Consider the following 12,099-nt stretch of genomic DNA (forward strand, 5'->3'; position numbering starts at 1 on the left):
ACTGGAGTTACAGATCTTGTTGTGAACTGCTATGAGGATGTTTGGAACCAAGAGTAGAAGTAGTTTTTACTTCTGCAAGCGTAGCAACTGCTCTTAGCCCCAGAGCCATCTCTTCAGCCCACATTCAAAATACATCGCCCTAAAAAGTTGTTAAATTTTGCCAAGTGATTTTTCTGCATCTATTAATAAGATTATGTGGCTTCATGCTTCACTTGATTGATGTGGCACAGCCACATTTATTGATCTGTGTACTCGAGCCATCCTTGAATCATGGGCATAATGCAATTGATCCTGGTGACAGCCTTTTTCCGGTACTGTTGAATTTAGTGCTGGCCTTTTGCTGAAAATTTTTGCATTTGTATTCACCGGAAATATTGATCAGTAATTGTCCTTTTTCATAGAGTCCTTGTTTATAATTGGTACCAGAATAATGCTGGCCTTATAAATGACTTGGAAAATATTTTGTCCTCTTTAATATTTTAGAAGGGTTTGAGGAGGAATAATACAACAGTAAAGTCACCAAGTGCTGAGATTACTTTTGGGGTGGGGAACGTATATCAGATCCAATGTCTTTAACTGATTTTAATCTGTTTAGTATTTGTGTAAGTTATTATTACCCAGAATGTTTCCATTCTGGATGGTCCAGCTTGTTGGCACACCACTGTCCATAGTTTCTCATATTCCTCTGCTGGCTTTCATTTCTGATTTCATTTACTTATCTTCTCTTTTACTCTTGAACTCAAAGTTTGTTAATGTTTCCATCTTTCTGAACCGTTCAATCTTAAAAAAAAAACCTGTCATGTTAGTCTCTATTTCATTTATATCTATGCTGATATTTCTTATTCCCTACACATTTGGACTTTCTTCATTCTTTGTTTTCTTGATCCTTGGAGTTTTTGACTGACATTTGACTTGATACTCTCAATTTGGGGACCAGACCTGCAGCCTCAAATGTTCTAGCACTGAGATATACACTTACCCTTTGAGGTTCAACAGTCACTATCTGTGATCTCTTTGCTTCTTAACTATCTGCTTGTTAGGATAGACATCCTTCTTAGAACTACTTCCCATAAGTCCGGTATGTTCTATGTCCTTGTTTGCCCCACATTATTGATTTACCATTTGATTTTTAAATCCTGTGTCATTCAGGCCAGTGTTATCTGATGTCAACGTTTTTATGAATTTAATAAGTTTCCTCCTGATATTGAGTCTCATGCCACGTGGGGAGGGGGACAAACAACAACAAAACAAAACACCCACCCAGGAAAATACACTTGAAGTTTACTGATTGACACAGTCTCTAGCCTGTCTAGGGTGCTCTTTGAAATTCAACAGACAGACTTCTGTGGCTTTGTGAGCCTGGAGGACATTGTCTCCTCAGCACCAACCTTGCAGGTTCCTAGTGACCCCACTGCCTCTGGAAAGTCACCCCCCCAAAAAAAGTGTTTTTTTTTCACTATTTTCAAAACTTATGCCACGAGTTGGGGATGAAGTGTTCAATAAATGAGCCTCACAGTAAGTTAAAGAGCACAAACAAACAAATGAAAAAAAACAAGCAAGCATAAGCCTGTGAGGGTCCTTTCCTACTCAAGGCTTCAAGACAACTTTAATCACATACCAAAACACTGCACTTTACAACAGCTCCCTCCAGTCTGTGGTCTCAATGTCACATTCAATCATTATTATATTGTATTTCCCTCAGCTAAGTATTGTGGCTATAATTGTTTAGTTATAATAATAATACTAACAAATGAAAAACAAAATACAGTAAAAATTTTAAAGGCAAAATTCATTAAGGAAAACCAAGAAGTAAAAGAATTTTTAAAAAACAATAAAAAGCAAAAAAGTGTAAGAGTGAAGGATAGAATTTTTTTGTTTCGTGTTTTTGTTTTGTTTGTTTACAAAATAAGAAAAAGGAAAATCAGAGGGGAGAAAAGCAAAATAGACAAGGGTACAGGGGGAAATCTAAAGAAAAATACAAAAGGAACAAAGTCTTTTGGGTCACAAAATATCAGCATTCCAGATTCAAGGGGCTATAGCCCAGCTAGGGATTTTGTCGGTGACTGGGATTCCCTAATAGTAGGTCTTTAAGAGGCCAAAGATGGAAGAGAAGTGTGAGCCTGCTGAAATGGACTATAGAGTAATTGTGCTTGCTGCCAGGTCTGAACCTCTACATGATGTAAATTGTTCTCTGACCTCCACACACATGCTCTCATGTACATACACACACGCACACACACAAATGTTATTTTGAAAAGGAAATTAGAAAAGAGTTAATCATGGTTAGCAATAATTCACAGTGATTCTCTCTCTCCTTATCTCAAGAATCCTCTACATTCTAGAAAGTAAGAAAATAGGAAACCAAAGGGCATTATCTATGAGGACTGTGGCATTTAATACTTCCTGTGTTAAAATTAGAGTCCACACAATGCCTTAGTTCTTTTGCATTTCTAGCTTGAATTTTTTTCTTAACTTTTAAGTGGCTTAGCTTGCATACACCCCAAAGTAGCTCAGTTCCTTTCCTGAGTAGCTTGTTTCACAATGATGCCTGAATGTAACTGGCATGATGATATTACAGTGGGCATACTTATTTATCGTGGTCATTGGCGGTGTAACCTCAGCAGGTTGTGGAGCCTTCTTCCCTTTCTTTGTTACTGTTCTACCTTGAAGTGAGTGGTTTTGCTCTGCTGCTTATTCCTGCCCTGACATGATATCTCACCACAGACCCAAGAGCAATGGGTCTGGTGAGGGGCAGGCTGGACGTCCACAACTAAGCCAAAGTTGACCTCTTCTTTTTGGAAAGGTCAAAATCATAGGCTTTTTCTTTTTAGTAATGGAAATATGGCCATAACAATAGGTTTTGTCCTTCCTTCCATGGTTTCCTTGGAGAAATCTGATGTAATTTTCATCCTCATCCTTGTAGATAATCTGTCTTTTTTTCCTCTGGCTCCTTTTGAGGTTTTCCCTTTCTCTTTGATTTTCTTCTGCTTCTTCAGAACAAACCTACATGTATATACTTTTTATTTTTTCTGCTTCCTGTCTTGTGGGCTCTGTGGTGTGGTGCTTATTATTAAATGTAGGAAGCCCTCAGCTGTTATTTCTGATAATACTCATACTCTTACAGCTCATCACTTCTACCAATTTCTTGCCCTTTGCTGGTCCCATGATGTATATGCTACCCATTCTTTTCATTGCTCTCTGGTTTTAAAATATCAGCTCTCTGCCCTCTGTTCTTTCCCTCTTTTCTGATTAGAGATGTTTGCAATGATGTCTTTGAGCTTACCACCTTTCCCATTGATGAGCTCATTGATAGAGACAAATCTGAGTTAAATTTAAGGAAGCTTATTTTAGCACAAACATTTCTGGGGCAGCAATCCGGAACGTAACTGGTTCGGAATTCCTCCCATTTGGTTATATTTATAGTCTGAGGAAAAGAAATGATTTAACAAAATAACTGTTTGGCTATAGTCAACACTTGCCCTATATGGACATGGTATAGTCAATTGGTAGCCTGTGGTTGGCTGGAGCTAGACTATTATGATTGGCAGAGAGTGAGCTGTTACAAGAACATACTTCCAAGTTAGCTTACAGTTGATTTACACACTAAGGCTACACTTTGTTACACACAGAGATAATCAACACCTATTACTATCTTCCTGGGTTCTTATCACTATTATATAGTACTTTCTTTGTCATAGACTCACATGTTCACAAATATAGATGCCTGTGGGACTGTGGCCTACTGCCTCTTCTTGTTTCCTAATACTTACTATAAAACCTGTAACTTTATAGTAAGTGTCTGTATCCATAACATAATTCATCTATTCATTGCTAAGAATTATGGGGCCCTTTGCATCTCTCATAAAGCCTAGAATTGCATTGCCAGTTCAATGATAGTAACAGTAAGAACAGTGCCCATTTATGAACCTGGACTGGCGGAGATTTAATGGATCACAAGCGAGTCTATGAGTAGTGAACCCAACCCAGCAAATGTAAATCAGAGCTGGAAGGACTGCCTTTACTGCTGGTGGTAGAAACTGGTAACCCCAGGAACCTGGTAACCTATAAAGGATCTGAGGTTTTGTCCCACAACACTGGCTTATGAAGGTGTAAACACACTACAATTAACAGGTCAAAAGCTAGTTGTTTGTTGATAAATTTTAATTCCTTTTGAGATAAAGAAAAATGAGAGTCAGGCAACAGGGTCACTAAATGATTGAAAATGGCACTGGGGCGGCCAATCCAGAAACAGTGAATAAATTGATTTCTTTGCAAGATGTCTGAATGTGCTGAATGATGGTAAATTCATAAACTATGTCAGTTTCTGTGGTAGCAATTTGACAAGCACTCCCAACTTCTCTAGAAAGTTTGGCCTTGTCTTCCCAGCACTGCTATCAAGGAGGAGGCTTTCGCCACACAAGAGCCCACTTACAACATGACCCCATGTTATGAAGAGGACTAATGTGAGGTCTCTGCCTAGCAGAAAGAATAGTATCTGTTTGAAGAAATAGGATCCTTTCTAATGGGATTTCCCAGTGGCCATGTCAGAGGAGCAGTGAATTACAATTGAAGTTCCCACCAGAATTACAATTGAAGTTCCCACCAGAAGGGAATTATCTGATGGGCCAATCTCGTTTAGGCAAGACCATGGGACTGCAGACCTATTGTGTGGGAATCAAGATTCACTAGACTCAGTACAGGTTAAGTGAAGGTTATTCAGGGAGAATGCACTTACACAAGAAGCAGGTGAACAAAACAAGTTCCAGCTCCAAGGATTCACCCAGACTCCCTCTGTGACCTGACTGGAAGCAACCTGTCCCAAACCCAGACCTAAACTCACCCCATCACATCTGCACCTGTGACCTGTGGTCAGTGCTACCTGTGCGGGCAGGGTGGATATCTCACTACACAGACCCTGAATGTCTTTGGCTTCTGCTGTGCCTTTGCATGATTGCTGCAGCTCTCTTTCTCTGGTATCGAGCATGGTGTGAGTGGATGTGGGGAGGTCTCCACTGCCTGTAGTATAGTGTGCTTATCTCTTGGAAACATCCCCTTATACTGGGCATTTTTACCTGTGGACTATCAAGAAGATGACACCTCCCTAAATTCTACTAATTTGATAATAATAATGATAATTTATACAGAGTTTTTATGAATAAAAATAAATACAAGGATATGTTTCACAATCCAGGTCTGTGAGTTTCACCTAAGGAGCTACATGGATTGTAGCTCAAGTTAAAGATTAACAATGGAGTCCCAGTAGCCCAGCTAGTTTAAATTCTTTCAACCTTAATGTCTGGAGATGTGTTCACAGGTATCAGAGTGCATCACAGCTGAAACAAAGGTTTGAAAATAACAAAGTTAGACTGAGATGTTTTTGTTAAATAACTTTGAGGTGAAAACCCAAAAAAAAAAACAATCTAAATTTTTAGAAAGGCACATAGTTAAATGTGAAGCTCTTTAAGGTCAGGGGACAAGAATGAAACAGTCTAATTATTACTGGCAGATTTATTCTCCTTGCTAGGCTTGGTTGATGACCAAAGGTGATGATTAGTTCCTTATACCCATTTCTGCCCTCAATTTCCTGATATGTATGTATGTATATATGTGTGAATGGATATGTACTCAAAAGATTTAAAGTAGAGCTGAATGATTCTTTTTCATATATGAAAGTTTAGGTTTGTGATTCCTTTAAGATTCTTTATAAAATTACCTTTCAAGATAACTAAATAAAATAATTGACCCTTTGTTTGTAACTGCAAAATGCAGCCTGCCAGTAAAAGACCTGACAAGAACACCTTGCTTGCCCACATGGTTAATCTATAACAAGTTGCTTGGGTATGAACATATGTGCGCTCTTGAAATAATTTGTTTTTTACCTGTAATACATAAAATGTTTAATCTTGTAATGGAGATGAAAACATGTTTCTACATACAATCATTCACTTCAGAAATGAAATGCAAGTGTTTTGACTCTTTCACTTCCTGGAAGATTCTGTTGGGATATAAAAGCTGTGAAAAAAAAAACGTGAGAGGATGCAGAGAGAGTGTAAAGAAGAGAGAGAATAAAGAGAGAAAGAATAAAGAGAGAGAATAATGAGAGAGAGAATAAAGAAAGAAGAGAATAAAGAAGGAAATCATCAATAAAGAGTTTGTGAGTGCCTTTTTCCCTTACCTATCTCAGAGAGAAAAGTTTAGTCTCACCAATTCTGTGGATTCCTGTCAAAGCCCTGTGGTTCTAGAGGCTGGCCCCCCAGAGGTAGATGCCAATGGCTGAAGGCCATTGGCAAACATGGTCTCTTTTATTCCTATATTAATTACTCTATGAACCCTCAGATCATACATTAGACACCACGCAGTAATTATAGTTTTATGCATGTAGAGTACAGAATGGCTTCAAAAGGGCTACAGATGCACAGCAGAGTTCAAGAAGTTCAAAGAGGCTTTACTGGAGGCAGAGGCAGAGAGCTGATATAGTGGTTAAATTTTAAGGAACACAGCTGAAGAGCTGCCGGCCCACGTAGTCAAATTGGGAGGTGTGGTTACAGGGTTGAGCTAGGGTGCAGCTGAGTTGAGTTGAGCTGCAGTTGATGGGGGATGTCCTTCTGGGTATATGTTTCTCTTATTGGTTGATGAATAAAACACTGATTGGTCAGTAGCCAGGCAGGAAATATAGGTGGGGCTACAAGATGAGGGGAACTCTGGGGAGAGGACACAGAGAGGAGCTGCCAAGGAGATGCCATGTAGATGTCATGTAGATACCGGGAAGATAGGATATGCTGCTCATTCTCTGGTAAGATAAGGCCATGTAGAAATGCGTGGATTAATAGTTTGGGGTTAATAATTAAGAGAGAGCTAGTCAGTAAGAAACCTGAGCTGTTTGCCAAACAGTTATAACTAATAGAAGTTTCAGTGTATGTGTTTGGGCCTGATTGGGTAGCGGGACCACGTGGAACAGAACCACAGCCTACAAAATGGCACCCACACACGAGCGAGAATTTCCATGTAAAACCTGACAAAAACTTAAAAAGGGATTTTAAACACAAAAGAACAGAGACAAGCACGGTTTCTTGGTAGCAGCATTTTCTCAGGAGGGCTCTGTTTGCTAGAGGCAAACAGAGGCTCGCAGCTCTTTTAAGAGAGGCTTCCTGACTCAGCGTCAGCAGCAAAACTACTCTAAGAAAGCCAAGGAATATAATGGGCCCAGCTGCCGCTTTAGCCATGCTATAGCAGATAAGACATACAGTAAAGACTGATTCAGATGAAGAAAAGCCTCTAAAGGGTTTACAGTGTGTTTAAAAAATGTGTAGGCTTGGGATAGAAAAGAAGGGTAGAGAAAGTCCATACAAAAGAAATAGAGTAGCAGGGTGTGGTGGCACACACCTTTAATCTCAGCACTTGGGAGGCAAAGGCAAGCAGATCTCTGTGATTTCAAGACCAACCTGGTGTACAGAGTGAGTTCTAGGGCAGCCAAAAATACACAGAGAAACCCTATCTCAAAAAACCAAAAAAAAAAAAAAGTAAAGAAATGGAGTAATAAAAAAAGCCACATAAAGATGGAAAATATACAAAGAGTCTGGCTACTGTATGTTTTTGTGTTGTCTTTAAATTGTTTGATTGCCGAGGAAAGAGCAACAGCTGCTAACAGACCTTTGATTATAAATATTGCTGTATTAATCCGATTTATATATCTTAAAAATGCCTTGACCTCACAATTTAATTCTAAGAACATGTTACTTTAGAAAAGAGATTCTGCTTTTAGTACAAGGACCATGAAGGCTGTAGAGGTAAGGTAGAAGGTTTCCACTCAACTAGGTCAAAAGATAAAGCCCAAAGGATAATCAACACAGTCCTTGGGGATTAAGGGTGGGATGCAGTAATTCAGAGACCTTCCTTGGAAGGACTGACTTGAACCTCAACTACTTCCAGAGGATTGCTCACTATGAGGCATGAATACATCTTATGGCCATAGACCTTACAAGGAAAGGGGCCTTCTCTTCTCACCAGTGCCATTAAGGAGACTTAGGCCACAAGAGAGCGCACTCACAACATGACTCCCATGTTATGAAGAGGACTAATGGGAGGTCTCTGCCTGACAGGAAGAAAAGTAACTGCTGAAAGAAATAGGATCCTCTCCAATAAGATGAAAGTATGACATCCAAATTATGCAGCTTTGACACAGGGTAGTCTGCTGATGAGAATTGAGAAACAGCAGCCACCATGAAACTTCCTACCCTCCCACTCTCTGCCTAAATTTAGATCATACGTTTCCCTCTGTGAAAGAGACTTTGGCTAGCAAAATAGCTCAGCCATTAAAGAGCTTGCAAGGTAAGTATGAGCACTTGAGTTCAGATCCTCAAAACCCATATAAATGCTTGGTGGGCATGGTGGTTTGAAAGAAAATGCCCCCCTTAAGGGAGTGGAACTATTAAAATATGTGGCCTTGTTGGAGTGGGTGTGGTTTTGTTGGAGGAAATGTGTCACTGTGGAAACAGGCTTTGAGGTCTCATATATGCTCAAGAAACTGTCCAGTGTCTCAGACCACTTCCTGTTGCCTGCGCATCAAAATATAAGAACTCTCAGCTCCCACTCCAGCACCTGTATGCTGCCTGTATGCTGCCGTACTCCCAGCCACCATGCTCACTGCTGTGATGATAATAGACTAAACCTCTGAACTGTAAGCCATCCATCTCAATTAAATGGTGTCTTTGCGGGGTCCTCCAGCAGGTAGAGTGGGGGAAGGGCCAGTCCAGCCTGTCTCTTCCCAGGGCTGAGCAGGATGGTGAGTGTGGACTACTCAGACCCTCCCCCCATTAGTTACCAGGTGTGTGTGTAGGGGAATACACACTGAGTCGGGAGTCTGTTGAAGCAGGACCTCAATTCATTTCAGCAGGTGTGAACTTATATAGGGTTGAGGTAGGGAATGGGAATCTTAGGATGGGGTAAGGTGACTTGAGGAGTAATGGCCAATAATATTCCACCAAGCTGGCAGGTAGCTAGGTGGGGACAATCTTACATCAGGTCTGGCTGAGTCACCCCCATGTGAAGGCTACAGGTCAGAGACAGGTCGCCAAACCATAGCCAGGCTCAGGAGCTTACACTGGGTCTCACATCTGAACCTTTTTTAGGCCCAACATTTTTTCACATCAATAGAAACCCTAACTAAGACAGAGGGTATGTTGATCTGCCTGTAAGTCCTGCCTTGGAAAGCAGAAATGGGAATCCTCAGAGCAAGCTGTCTAGCAAGAGCAGTGATATTGTAGTCATATTGGTGAGTTCTGGTTTGATTGAGAGCCTGCCTCAATGAATAATGTGGATAAGTCATCAAGAATTATTCCTGACCTTAGGCTTCTACATAAACACACACTCACATGTATATGTTTCCATATACACATGTGCCCATGCACATGGAAAAATAAGCAATAAAATGAATAAAGGATCACCCTTTCCTTGTCCACATCCCAAAGAGAAGATAAGTCTATCAGTAGGACAAGCCTAAATTCACGTGAATGAACCTTATCAAATTGCCTTTACATATCATTGCTTTTCACCACATATTTACCACTTACAGATGCCTACTGTTTTGCTATTTCCCTACACATGTATCATCCTTTTTTAGAATGGTACATATAGACTCCGATATCTTACCACATTTTATGGTCTTTACTTCCTTCTCTGAGAATATCATTGTGATGGCTATTCTTGGTTGTCAATTTGATGATATCTGGAATGAGCCACAATCCAGGGATGGAGGGCACACCTGTGATCAGGAACTTGAGGCTGGAAGGCGCAGGCTTTTGATCTAGATTTTGAGGTAGGATGGCACATACCTTTAATTTGGATCTTGAGGGTGGGAAGACACACCTTTAATCTGGGCCACACCTTCCACTGGAAGCCAACATACGGACAATGTAAAAGGAAGGGTTTGTTCAGTCTTTAGCTGCTTGCCCTTGTCCTGTCAGCATGCCCATTCCTCCACTGGCATTGGGACCTACTTCTTTGGGATTCCAGAATATACATAAGATCAGCTGAAACACATATTCTCATGGAACTGAGAAACTACTAGGCTGTTGGACTTCCTGTTCACAGCTAACACCATTGTTGGATTGCAACCTATAAGTCATTCCAACAAATTCCTATATACACCCACACACATACATACAAACCACACACATAGAGAGAGAGAAAATTTTATTTCATAAGTTCTATGACTCTAGAGAGCCCTGAATAATACACATAGGTATATGTAAAATTTTCAATATGAACATAAAGCAAAATGCATGCTCATTTTCTCTTGTTCATCTGTTTAGTAGTCAAATTTGTGGGATTGTGGACACTGAATCTATGAAGTTAGAGGAAAAGTTGCTCTCCCTTGCAAAGACCTGTCACAGTCTCTGCATGCCACCCTCAGTCTGGACAAAAGCACAATGTAGGCAAAGTATGGCAATGGAAAGACTGAGCCAGGACAGATCATCTGCAAGAGAGGCTGAAGGAGCCATTTTTTTCTTAATAGCAGCCTCATCTCCAGGAATAGCGATCTTTAGTTCCAGGAGTTGGGTAGCAGTGATTATTAAGTAAAATCTCTTGTCAGAAAGCTGAACCTAGATCCAGCTCTTGTAATCCTAGTATTCAAAAAGTTGAGGCAGGAAGATTGTGAGTTCAAGGCCTACCTGACCCTGCTTCAAGTTCTTCCCCAGCTCTTAATATGATGTTATACCTTTCCAGAAAATTCAATGTCATAACACCTTTTGAAATGTGGGAGCCAACCAGGATGAGCAAGAAAGGTTTAGCAGTCTCATGACTATAAACTTCTTTGGCTTTCTGGTCCAGTCAGTCAGTTAGTTAGTTAGCATTGTCTCATTGTTGCACCAAAATACCTGACAAAAAAACTTAAGGCTGGGTGGTGGTAGCACACACCTTTAATGCCATCTGGAAGACAGAAGCAGGTGTATCTCTGTGAGTCTGAGACCAGCCTGGTCTGCAGAGTGAGGCAGGATAGCCAAGGCTATATATAGAGACCATGTCTCAGAAAAAAACCAAAAACCAAAAATCACTTAAGAAAGAGTTTGTTTGAGTGTACTATAGGGAGAGATCTTATTAGGCACCTGTGGCACTGACCATACCAGTTTGGGCATGGCCACAGGTGCATATGAGGTGTGTGGGATATAGGCCTGAGGAGGGGGAGACGATCTCTCTCTTGGGTTTCCAGTCAGGTACTGGAGAGCAGCAGAGACTCGATGCTAGGAGAGCTGACCCTGGGTTATTAATTTCTCATGTAAGTGATTTCTCCTAAATAAAAATACCTACAATATCCCTATCCCATATATGGCAATCTTCATCCTGTATCTTGTGTCAGAAGTTAGATATTCACGGGACTTGGGGAAGTTAAGTTCACCCAGTGCCCCCACATTTGAGTTTAGTGAGGTGATGAAGCCATAAGGCACTATAGAAAACAGATACCAACTATCCAGGCTGTATATTAACAGAATGTAAGTACCAGACTTACAAAGGAACCAAAAGCCCTACCCTTAAAATGGCTAACAAATGAACCTGTCTGGGTAGGGTTGATGACCTCTGAGAAGCTAGAGGCTTTAGGAAAGCTGGTTCAGGAACAGCTAAATTCTGGACATATCAAAGAAGCTACTAGCCCTTGGAATTCTCCTGTATTTGTTATCAAAAAGACATTTGGTAAATGGAGAATGCTTACAGACCTGAGAGCCATCAATAAAGTAATTCAGCCAATGGGCTCTCTACAATATGGGATGCCCTTGCCTTCTCTGATAATAAATAATGACCTATTATAGTCATTGATTTAAAAGATTGCTTCTTCACTATACCTTTACAAGAAAAAGATGGGGAAATTTTTGCATTCATGGCCTACTTACAAAAATTCTCAGCTGGTTAAGAGATATCAATGGAAGGACCTGTCACAGGGAATGTTAAATAGTCTCACCCTGTGCCAATATTTCATGCAAAAACCTTTGGAAACAATTTGTAAACAATTTCCACAGTCCATAATTTACCACTATATGGATGATATATTGTTGGCTGATTTTAAGGAAGGAACATTAGTAAAGATGTTTGAGACATAAAGGAAGT

At 40.3% G+C, this 12,099-nt stretch overlaps 1 long non-coding RNA gene across 1 annotated transcript in view; it reads left to right on the forward strand.

Moving 5' to 3' along the window:
* The window catches only part of LOC121143601, a 70,823-nt gene that overhangs the window by 34,300 nt on the left and 24,424 nt on the right, over positions 1–12,099 (forward strand). The window lies entirely within an intron of this gene.

This window comes from Mesocricetus auratus, unplaced genomic scaffold (assembly GCF_017639785.1).
Source record: "Mesocricetus auratus isolate SY011 unplaced genomic scaffold, BCM_Maur_2.0 Super-Scaffold_100013, whole genome shotgun sequence".
Lineage (NCBI taxonomy): Eukaryota > Metazoa > Chordata > Mammalia > Rodentia > Cricetidae > Mesocricetus > Mesocricetus auratus.